Consider the following 12882-nt stretch of genomic DNA (forward strand, 5'->3'; position numbering starts at 1 on the left):
GAAATTGGGAAGTGGAAGCCAAGTAAGGAAGCAGGGCAGAGCAGACAGAGAGATTTTTCCGGTCTGATTTGCTGAGAGCGGTTGTACCGGTCGGTGGGTTTGATCTGATTTGTGCTTGACCGGAAAATATATATATGGTGGGGTTTGATCTGCTTTCACTTCATTAATCTTTAATCTAATATAATATATATATTGGTTCTTTTACTGGTTTAATGAAATTACGGTTTTAGCTTATTGAATTTATTAATAGCAAAGGAAGAAAACGGTTAGTTTACTGTCAATGTTGTGGCAACTAGCAATATTCATCATACGAGTGTGCAGGGTAGGTTCACGTTCAAAAAATTAGAGAAATAGTTTCGACGAGTAGGTTTTCGGTTCCAGATGAAATCTAAAATTTGGAACCCGAAAAAGATTTTATGTGTTTTTCTTGCTCTATATCTTCGCCCGACGTTCGATGATGAGTGTGTAATTTATAACTAATAGTCTAAGTTTTCATTTCCGACCATATCCATGACCGAGATTTTTAGTTTGTTAATGTTTTTTTTTTTCGTGTGTCTAAGTATGGATTGTGGTCAGTGGATTATAGAAACCAATTGTGGTCATTAGAGGTGATGATTCACCGTAATCGTTCGGTTAAGAAATACGAGTGGAATCTAAGTAAACTCTAGAACCGATGATAAAATGGGTTCTAGGTTTCAGGTTATGTATAGATCCCAAGTTCTAAAAATTAGAGAACTGGTTCTGACGGTTTCGAGTGGAACCTATATTGAATTTGAAACCCACACATCCCTACATAAATCTAAGGCTTCCAATCATATATATTTATTTTTATTTTTAGGTTAATACGATGAAAAATTCCAAACTAGCACACATGTAACAAATTTATTTTAAACTATTTTTTTACCACAAAAAATTTGAATTGATACACATGTGATAAATTTACTTCAAATTAATTTTTTTTATCACAAAAAAATCTCAAACTAGTACGCCTATGACAAATGTACCCCAAACTATTTTTCTAACCAACAAAAATCTCAAACTAATACACGTGTGATAAGTTTACCCCAAATTAATGTTTTAACCATCAAAAATCCCAAACCGATATACTTGTGACAAATTTGTCATTCGTTAATTTTCGTTAAATTAAGTTAATACCATGAAAAACTTGGAATTGATATAATCGTGACAAACGGAAGGTAAAACCCCCAAATTGATACACCTGTCAATTGTCATGTATCATCTAACTTAATAATTTGATGGTAAAATTTAACGAAAACTAACAAAGGCTAGATTTGTCACAAGTATATCAGTTTTGAATTTTTTATTATTGAAAAATGAGTTTGTAGTAAATTTATCACAAGTGTACCAATTTAGGATTCTTGATGGTAAAAAAATAATTTTGGGTAAATTCGATACAGATATAATGATTTATAATTTTTTGCGATAAAAAAATTAGTTTAGAATAAATTTATCACACTTGTACTAATTTGAGGTTTTTCGTGATATCAACCCTCTCGTTTTTTGGGGCCATAAGTATGTAGACTTACTTCAAGCGTACCTTCTTGGACTTCTACTTAGGCTTTCAAATGTCATGTGATTTGACAACAACGTCATCGCAACTGAACGTAACAATGTTGATCTCCAATTTAAGTCACGTGGAACTCGAGTTCGCATCGAATATCGACTAGCCAAAAGTATCGATTCTGAATTTTCAAACATAAAATCCACCGCTGGAAGAACCAAAAAATTGCGTGCCGTTTCCGCTCATTTCAGTTATATTTTTTCCTCGTATTAATTCGATGAAGGTGAGACGGCATGTCTTTTATTTTTTTTTTTTTTGGGGGGGGGACAAGATTGAATTGAAGGCGACATTTTGATGAAAGTGCCCCCTTCGCTTCTAGAATTCACAACTTGGGGCTCGCCAAAATTGATTGGGAGGGATTTTTCTTGGCAAATTTTTCAAGACGTCTTCGTTGAAATTAACATGTTTCGACCCCGTCGTGGATGCACGTTCGTATTCCGAAGAAGAGAAGACTTCAGTGGGATGAATGGACTGAACGTGGATGAGACAATCTGAATTTCGTTTTCTTCTGGAAACCATCCGAATTTGACGCCCCCACTCGTTCTTATTTTGTCAAGGCGTGCATTGAATGCTGTGGAGACGTCTTTGATAAGAATAGTCGCGAACGCGTCCCATTGGAGTCTCAATTTTGGTTGATTGTGACTTTTTCCCTTCTCCCCCCCCCAAAAAAAAAGAAAAAATGACGATTTTTTTTAATTTATTATAATTATACCAATCTAGTCCTGAACATTTTGATTTGGCTAATTTAATCCTAATTTTTCTGATAATTTGCCAATTAAGTCAATCTAGCCAATTTTAGCCGTAAGTCGCTAACGTGAATACCGGCTGTCCTACGAAGTACCACCGGCGCTGGCATAAACAATTTTTATAATTTATTAAAAATCTTATGAATTTTCACTATTTTTTTTATTATTTTCTCTTTTTCCCTCTCGCAGGCCATAGTGGAAAACTATAAGATAAAAAAAGGAAAAAAGGAGAAAAAAGGTTAGATTTTTATAAAATTATAAAAATTATCCACGTCGATGCCGATGGCGCTAGGTAAGATGATCAACATCCACTTTAGCAATTTTTAGCCAAAATTAGTAAGATGTACTGAATTGCCAAATTGTTAAAAAATTTATGATTGAATTGGCTAAATAACAAGGTATATAACGAAATTGTCACAATTACAATAGAGTCAGCACTTTTTTGGTAATTTGATTGATATCAATTGCGCGTAGCATATTTGCCAAAAACTAATTTTCACCTCACAAAAATTCTCAAATGTGTAATCCTCGATCAAATCTACCATTCATTAAAATGCATAAGCGTCAACATGCGTGGATTTTCAACCGTCCGATCTATCATTCTCCAGGTCAGATTTGTCTTCTAGTTATCTGCCACGTTCGTTGAAGTGTATGCCAAATGCTAAAGAATGGTAGATTTGGATAAGAGGTATTAATTTTGGTGTTTTTCGTGAGATGAAAATTTGTTAAAGGTAAATGTATCGCGGGCACCAATTTTGGGTTTTTAATGGTGCTAACCCTATAAAAAATTAGTGCACCGGATCTCAAGGTCGATCTAAATTCCATGTTATTTTTAGGGACAAAGCTATGAGGAAGTAACTCTTCGTGGTCTCGGTGACTAGCGACCTTTCTCGAACTAAATTGGAGGTGGAAAAGTTAATGTGGCGCGCGAAAGGCGACATAAGTACTACCTAACTATAATTAAAAATATTTAAACCCGATTGGCAAGTCACTGTATTACTCTATTTCATGCCATTAGGCACAAAATCACCTCTCAATTTAGGTCATTATGCAATAGAGCTCCATATTATTTGCGCTGAATAAACATAATGTGAGGACTTCTTTTATAGACTTCTTGGATTATGATGGCAGATAATTACATATTTACAAAATACCGTCTCAATTCATCCTATTTTATCGGATCCGGGATGTGATATGGAAAGGGTTATACAAACTTTTGGCAGAATTCCTTTTTTTATCTATAATATAAAATGTGCCAATAATAGACATGATTGAGAATAACTAAGGCTCGACTCTTTTTGCTTAAAGCCATTGCAATGAATGGGGACTGATTGGTTTTGGATAGAACCGCAAAGCGGCTGCAGCCAGTTTGCAGGTCAAAAGAGCATTGGGCTATATAGGCTTTTGTTTGGTTTATCATTTATAAAGGACTTTGGGATTTCAAAATGCATCGGGCAAATGCAATCATGTTTGGCAATATTTTTTTAGAGCTTTGGGGGATGCAATCGTATCCCCAAAGCTTTCTAAAGCCCATTGAGGAATGGAGCCTTGAAGGTCCCTTGGGAAGTTGCATTCTCGGCATGCAACTTCCTAGTTTTCTTTTTTTTTTTGGTCTAAAACTTCCTCGTTTAATGAAAATGTGAAAATTAATCATTTTACCCTCATTTATTAACCAAAATTTCAGCTTTGCCCTTTGTTAACCAAAACACTATTTTCTCACTTTTCTCTCCAGTCCTCTCACCTCTCTCGACAGCCACCCTATTTTTTTCTCTTATCTCTCTAGTCCTCTCACCTCTCTCGACGAATGCAAAAAAAACCTCACGGCCGCTCACCTCTCTAGACCGTTCGCTCACGCTTGCCTCTCGTCCCTCGCAGCCGCTCGCCTCTTTGCTGTTGGTTTGTCCATTCAGATTCTGTAATCAGCAGATTCATCATTTATTTCAAGTTCCTTGGATAACGATTTTTGAATAACATTATGTAGCAACCAAATTATCCACCAATTATGATCTCGGGTCTAATGCTTTCGATTTTCCTTTTTCGTTTGTACTTGCAAGAAAACCTCTCGGGCGTGGATAAAAGTCTCTTCCACTATTGAAGTTAGTGATTTTCGGATAACATTCTACAGCAGCCAAAGTTAAAGTTATTGTTTATTTTTCAATTCTCAACAAATTAAAATTAAAAGATTTACATTGGTCACACCAAAGGACTTTGCAAATATATGTTCACCAAACAACATTTTCCCCAAAGTTGCATCCCAAGGCACTTTTCAATTTCAACTTACGAAACAGTATTTGCATTTCACTAAAATCCTTTGGTCTAAGGCCTTTGCATTTCCTTAAATATTTTCTGCAAATGATGAACCAAACGGAGCCATAGGCTCTTTATATGACAATAATAGTTTATGTTTATGCATGAAGGTGCCCGCCTCTATATATAACTAAATGAGGTAATTACCCAATTACGTTGACTAACTTTCATTTGTTTTACGAAAAATAAATAATTTGATAAATATATTTTAATAATGATTGCTTGTATCATTTATCAAAAGGAGTAATACCATAAAAAATCCCAAACTGATTTGCTTATGACCAATTTACCTCAAAATAATTTTTTGACCACAAAATATCCAAACTGGTACATTTATGATAAATTTACTCTCCATTAGTTTTCATTTAATTTTATATCAAATTGCTAAGTTTGATGTCATATGACAGTTATCGGGTGTACCACTTTGGGATTTTTACCATATGTTTTTCGTTTGTGTACCGATTTGAGATTTTTTGTGGAATTAACCCAATTTAACTAAAACTAGCGGAGGGTAAATTTATCATAAGTATACCAGTTTGTAAAATTTTGGTGGCTAGAAAATAGTTTGTGGTAAATTTATCACAAAGGTATCAATTTGGGGTTTTCGTGGTAAAAAAATTAATTTTGCTTAAATTGTCATATATGTACCAGTTTGAGGTTTTGGTGGTAAAAAAAACTAGTTTCCGGTAAATTTGTTAGGGTGTACCAGTTTAGAATTTTTCGTAGTAAAGAAATTTAGTTTTGGATAAATTTATCATAAATATACTAGCCTGAGTTTTTATTTTTTTTGAGGTATTAACCCTTTATAAAAACAAATGAACGATCATCTTTTGAATTAACTAATTCTTTCTAGCGATATAAATAATTACTCCTAAAAAAATATTTTTTTTAATTTATTTATTTTCGTGGAGGCAAATGTAAGATTATTTGTGAGTTTTGAAACCACTTAGGAATGATTAACACTTATTATTGGGAAGATGATTCGAAACACATGCAGAGTGCCATGCTGCTGCTGTAGAGGCTGACATTTATTCTTTTTTTTTTTGTATAATTCTAGATGTGTCCCACTTATTTAAAATCCTTTTTTTTTTTTTTTTAAGAACATTCGACTGTGCGTTGTCCCTTAGAAAATCTCACTTTATATCACCAACTTTTTTGTTTTGTTTTGTTTTGTTTTTTTTGTTCTCTTGCGCTTTTAAAATCACCTTTTTGATATGGCCCCTTTTGAAAAATGCCACGATGATCGACTTTTCTGAGGATGGTGGAGAGACCCCATCGTTTCGATTTCGGAAATTTTGAATCTACGGGGAGTGGGATCCAGCAAAGTATCCGGATTCTAAGCATTTATTCATTTTGGCACTTTATTATTATTATTTTTTTGTCTCGTTTTATCATATCCTATTTACTATACAAGCTATACTATGTGCGCTATTTACCGTGTGCAGGTTGTGAAACCCTGTTTCCTCCTCATGCGACACTTCGAATAGGATAAATTTTGGATGTTTTCTTATTGCATTCAATAATGTGAAAACTCACTCTCTAGAGATACCGTTAAAATACATGATTAACATCACGAAAAACCCTAGATCGGTACGCAAGCGACAAATCTACCCTCTCTTTTTTTTTGTTTCTATTAAATTTTACCATAAAATTACTGAGCTAGATGGCACGTGGCGGTTGACATGCGAATCGATTTGAGAATTTTACTCTCCGTTTGTCACGGATATACCAGCTTAGGATTCTTTGTGATATAAATCCAGTTTAACAGAAATTAACGGATGATAAATTTGTCAGGGATGTATCAATTTGAGGTTTTTTTTTGTGGTAAAAAAATTAATTTGGGATAAGTTTATCACAATCATACAAGTTTAGAATTTTTTGTGATAAAAAAATTAGTTCGAGGTAAATTTATTACATGTATACCAATTTGAGATTTTCCATACTATTAACCATAAAGAATAACGTATGCAGATCAAGATAAAAGACACCGCAATTTCAAGGGATCGATTAAATCTCTCTCTCTCTCGAGAATGTGTGTGTGTCCAATGGATGATATGGGTCGATCATCGCCACGACATCGCACGGTCGTTCGGGTCAATAACTTAGCGCGATGCAATGCCCATTTTGGTGAGTCTGTTGCGTGATGTGGATCGGTCAACGCCACGACATCGGACCGGACGGCCGTTTCAGTTAATAAATTAGTGCGGTGCCGGTTTTGATGCAATGTTAAGGCAAGTCCACAAAAAAAAAAAAGTGCAACCTGTGGAATCACGAAAAGGACATGAAACCAACCCTTTGTTATATTATTTGCCTATGAAAGCAATCGAAGAGAAATGGGTCATCCGTCTAAAAGGAAAACCCACCTCCTTAAGCTATCATCATCATCCATTCAACTGCCGTTCTCGCCTAATCGATCTGCAACATGGTTACAAAGCCTTCTTTAGCCACAAATCTTTCCGAATTGAAAGCGACCTGGTATCCATAAGATCTCCCGATGTCGATCTCGGTCTCGATGCGGCTTGAAAATTGTTGGTCGGGGGCGGATCTTGTTCTCGTGCTGTCGAGGAATAGAGGTCCGATCTTATGCTCGTCCCCTCTTTTCCAGTAACTGTAATGTTAGTCAAAAATTTGATCCGCGTATGCTCACGATGTGGCTACGTACATGCAGGTGCAAGTTAGCACCATACTTGGCTCCTTGTTCGATTCCGACCCAATCATGCTCTTCCCACGCTCAATACCCTTTAGCACGACGACACTATGCGTTCGATTGGACTTGTTTGGGAGGCACGCCAAAATGCACCGATGCAGGCCAACGATCCTGAGCTACGTTGTTCATATACTTATCAATTATTCTCACGGATGAACGGGTCGACACATTTCCTCACGCCCTCGATTGAGAAAGGTTTTTTCCTTGCACGGTTGATTCCCCGATCGGGTTGAAAATGATATGATGGAGTCGACGGTAACCATTCGTTTCGACAACACAATTTCTGCGGGGCCTTTCAATTCCAAAAAAGAGGATAGAGCGAGACCTGATTGACTCGGTGATAGCACGTACCACATGTCGAAATGATGTAGGATGTCCCGAGTGCACTCAAGAGCTTCTCCATTGACCCCCATTTCTTTGCACTGCATATAGAGATAGGCCCGTGACATCGGATTTTAGTTTTCCTTTTATGGGCTTTCCTGGCCCATGATGCTCTTCAATTTTGTGATGCTAAAAAATATGACGTAATATATAGGATAGAAGCCATAAAATAAAAAAAAAATCCCAAACTATGCAATCCGTGACATATTTAACTCAACTTTTTTCGTGACACTAAAAGCCTCAAACTTATATCGGTGTGACGTATTATTTTTGACACAAAAAAACCCGAGACTTGTATTGGTGTGATATATTTACCCATACTTATATTTGATGACACGAAAAATTCCAAATTTAGATTAGCGCCATGCATTTATTCTTTGTCAGGATTTTTTTTTTCCGTTTTTTTTTTCCTTCCTCCTTCGTCTTCATCGCTGCCATCCTCGCCGTCGCCAAATCAAAGAAGAAAATGCAAAAAGAAGTTAACAAAAAAAGGGAAAGAGGAAACAAGAACGAAGAAACATACAATAAGTTGATAGTTGCATGTGAATACACCGTCAGTGGCATTTGCTTTCCGTCGTCCATGTTCGTAGCCACTCTACATAAGATTTTTTAACGGAATTTGGAAGGATAGCGAATGCGTCACATGCGTACAAGTTTAATGTTTATAATGTCAAAAAAAAAAATTAAGGTAAGTGTGTCCGCTTAGGTTTATTTATTTATTTATTTTTTCGCCTTTTCCCTTATATATAAAAATCCTACTCATGCTTTCCTGGAGATTGCTGTTTGCTGATGCGACAGTACGAGTACTTCCGCGAGTTAACTCCGACCATCATCCTCTCTCGATTTCTCCGTCCAGCGAGAGGACTCCTCAGTTGAACCGGCCCTTTCGTTTCGAAGCAGCTTGGTCAACGCATCCTTCGTTTAATGACTCTGCTCAAATCCATGGGAATGATGCATTGCCGTTTCATGTTGCTCTGTCGCAACTCCAGAACAACCTTAAGGAGTGGAATCAACACGTATTTGGCAATATTTTCAGAAGGAAGAAGACATTGTTGACGAGACTTGGAGTTACACAAAAGGCATTGGAGGTACGTCCAAATCCTTTCTTAGTGAATCTCGAAGGCAAAGTTACAAAAAGAGTTACTCGACGTCTCAGTTCAGGAAGAAATCCACTGGTACCAGAAATCAAGGCATAACACCAAGTTTTTCCATGCTACTGCAACCATTCGACGTCGAAGGAATAAAATTGAAGCGCTGCAGAAGTCTAGTGGAGAATGGGTGTCTAACCAAGAGGAGTTGAAAAGTATGGTTGTGGATTTTTACAGAGATCTCTTCACTGAGAATGACCCAACCCCTGTCGTGCTTTCACAACCTCATGGCTTTCAAGTCTTGAATGCTACGCAAGCTTCAGGTCTGGCTAGAACCGTCGACAAGGCAGAAGTCTGCGAAGCAGTATTTGATATGGGTCCTCATAAAGCACCCGGACCAGATGGATTTCAGGCGGTTTTCTTTCAGCATCAATGGAAGCTAGTGAGTAATTCATTAACCAAGTTTATTATTGATGCCTGGTCAGGAAATTGTAATTGGGCTGAGATTAACAAAACATTCCTAGTGCTGATTCCGAAAGTGCAGCAACCAGAGACAATCAACAACTTCCGACCAATTAGTTTGTGTAATGTCACTTGTAAAATTCTCTCAACAGTGATCAACAACTTCCGGCCAATTAGTTGGTGAGCTTACAGAGGCCTTCTAGCCATCCAGGGGAATACGTCAAGGTGACCCTCTCTCTCCCTAGATCTTTGTACTGCGTATGGAGCGATTATCCCATCTTATCCATGCCGCAGTGAAGTCAAAACGGTGGAAGCCTTTTTGTTTTGGTCGGAGGGGACCGCGGATATCTCATTTAATGTTCGCAGATGATTTGTTATTATTGGCAGAAGCCTCAACAGCACAGATGCATGTAATCTTGGAGTTCTTGGATGATTTTTGTCACAGATCAGGCCAGATTGTGAGTAAGCCTAAAATTAAACTTTTCTGCTCAAAGAACACTTCTCTTGGGCTGAAACGAATCTTAAGCGATATGTCCGACTTTTCAATCTGTTCAGATCTAGGCAAATATCTGGGCGTTCCTTTGATTCATGGATGAACATCTTCAAGGCATTTTCAACCATTATTGGAGGAGAAGACATCAAATAGACTTAGTGGCTGGAAGTCTGATAGCCTGTCAATGGCAGGCCGCAGCACGTTAGCTCAATCTGCAATCATGTCTATCCCTACCTATCATATGCAATGTTCTAAAGTCTCATCCCATGTTTGTCAGCAGATTGAGAAAGGTTGACGTGCTTTCATTTGGGGTGATACGAGAGACAAGCGTTGCATACACCTTCTGAATTGGAAGTCTGTTTGTAAGCCTAAAAAATGTGGCGGTCTTGGACTTAGACCTCTTGAAGTTACTAACCAAGGTTTTTTTTTATGAAACTAGCATGGCGCCTCGAGACACAACCCAACTCTTTATGGACACAGGTTTTGCACACCAAGTATTGTTCCCAACAGAGAAGTACTATTCAAGCTAAACCTGGTGATTCGATGTTATGGAAAGCAATTGTTAATGCATGGCCGACTTTAGAGGAAGGAGCGGTATGGAGCTTGGGAAATGGAGAACATGTAAGTTTTTGGAAAGATAGGTGGATTTCAGGGTTAGAGTCACTTTACAACCTAGTTACTTCCCACATACCTCCGTCCGAAATAGACAAAAAAGTTTGTGACCATGTGCTGAATGGGACTTGAAATTTTCCACTTATCAAAGGAATCTTATCAGATGATATAATCCTTAGAATTCGGGCTATCAAACCTCGAAGCAATTATGATGGGAGAACTACTTTAATGTGGGAAGTCAATAGTAATGGGTCTTTCGGTGTTAAGTCAGCATGTGAACTTATCAATGGATCTGACAACCAAGAAATAGGCAAGATATGGCCCCTTATATGGAAGTGGAGGAGACCTCAACGTATTAGAACCTTCCTTTGGCTAGCGGCTCATAAACTGTAACGACCATACCCCAATCCTCTTGCTCTGATACCATTTATGTAACGACCGTACCCCAATCCTTCCGCTTTGACACCAACCAACCCAGAGTCGCCATCACTTACCTAAAAATGTCAACAATAATGGGGTGAGATAAACTCAGTAAGTCAATTCTCTAAATCGCCGACTAATCGGTTTAACAAGAGGAACGAACCACGGTAAAACGGTAACATCAGAGTTCTAAATGGTCAAAGCCTTAGCATGCCTCGAGAATTTCACTACATATAATACATGAGAGGACGTGCTACGTCACGTAATATGAGTATGATCGTATGCATATGAATGGATTGCTTGTCACCGTAGTGACCCGACCATTTAAGTCAAGAAATGCAATGTCGTCTCGTACCGCCTTCGAGACCGGCCCAGTCACACAGCAGGGTCTTCCCATACACTCCATGGGGTAAATTTATTCGAGCACGAAGCTCATTGCCACGAACCATGTTGGTTCGGATTTGAGATATGCAAAACCATGCTCATGCACATGTTTAATGCGTGCTTTAAACGTTGTCATGCCACACCCATTTCTGCCGTATTCAATTTTCTTCTTGGACTCACAACTCGTTGCACATGTACATTTGACCTTTAGACTATTCGATTTAGCCATATTTACACCATTAACATTTCCCGGCAAGGCAAGTCACAACTTAAAATATAGTCAACCATGTGCGACACAATGAACAATCAATGCTAAAGCTCATCGCCTGACTCGGGATTTTATCTACTAGAGTTCCAATTGGGCGCCTAATTCGAGAGTGCTTTTTCTTTCACTCAATGCCCCTTCTCCACCAATGCCTCTTCTCAACCAATTCAGCATGCGAGGACAAAAACACAAAAGAGCTATATGACAACAACTACAACCGGTGGGTTTCCATTCGGGCACCAGTACGCAGCACCACTTCCTCCTCCTCCCCCATCGCCATCTTGCCGAAATCTGTGCCACAAACACGCACACCTGAAATCGTGAGAACTCCATCTACTAGGACCACCACCTTCGAACCAATACAAAATCTCAGCTTTTCTCATTTTCCTCCTGATACCAAATGCCAAACCTACACCCCGACTCCCTACGGCGATAATCCAAGACAGACCCGGTCCTCCACCGTCCCGTAGACACTCGCAGTATCAAAATCGACAACATGCAACACGGGTGAATTCCAGCCAACTATTGCTCACCATCTCACTGGCTCCAACCCTCATTACACTAACTAGTAAGCTGGTTAGAGAAAGGACTTACCTTAATTCCCTACGCAATCCACTACGAGCCGACGTCAACCACTTGAGATTCAATCTCTCCTCTTCGGGTGCTTTGGGTCGAGAGCATTGTGGGCGTGCATAGGGCAGGCGATGGGTTGTGACAAGACGACGGCAACGAAGGGGAAAGTAAGTTGGAAGGCGGCTCATCGGTCTTGGTCCGTGGCATCGCCGCAAGTAGCTCAAGTGGGGGTGAGCTCGGCTTGAGCGAGAAGAAGGGGAACCAAGAGAGGAAGTAAAAATAGCGGAATGCACGAGGTGGAGGGGGTTTCTGTTCGTGTGGGGAAGGAGAGAAAGGAAGAAAGTGGGGAAAAAGAAAAATAAAAGGGAAGGGAGGAGAGAGGAAAAGTTAGTGGACGTTGGGAAAAAAATGTAGGACACGTGGGCTTAAGAGGAGTAACAGTGGCAAGGGAGGTTATTTCCAATAGGCCTCGCGCTCAAAGCGCGAGCCGGAACCACATCGGGATCGATTTTGTATAGCAATGCTAAATATTTTACTAATGGTCCCTTAAAATTGTCGCGCTTAAGATATAGCTTTCAACTAATAATTCATCGTGTCCAATTACATTAATTCCCTAAAATTCGCCCTTTTAACTTTTCGACTCCCAATAAATATTAATTTACTTAATAAATAATCCGACAGAAAATTCGAACCGTCACATAAACGCTTATTAACCAATGAACCGAGGACGTCTTGCAATCTGGGAGATAACCCTTATTGTGCGTGATGTGAGTCTTCACTGGGAACAACTTTGCATGTTTTTTGAGATTGTCCAGTTATTTAGAACATTTGGGTTGATCTTGCCCACAACATCGTCTGGAAG

Source organism: Rhodamnia argentea, chromosome 1 (genome assembly GCF_020921035.1).
Source record: "Rhodamnia argentea isolate NSW1041297 chromosome 1, ASM2092103v1, whole genome shotgun sequence".
Taxonomy (NCBI): domain Eukaryota; kingdom Viridiplantae; phylum Streptophyta; class Magnoliopsida; order Myrtales; family Myrtaceae; genus Rhodamnia; species Rhodamnia argentea.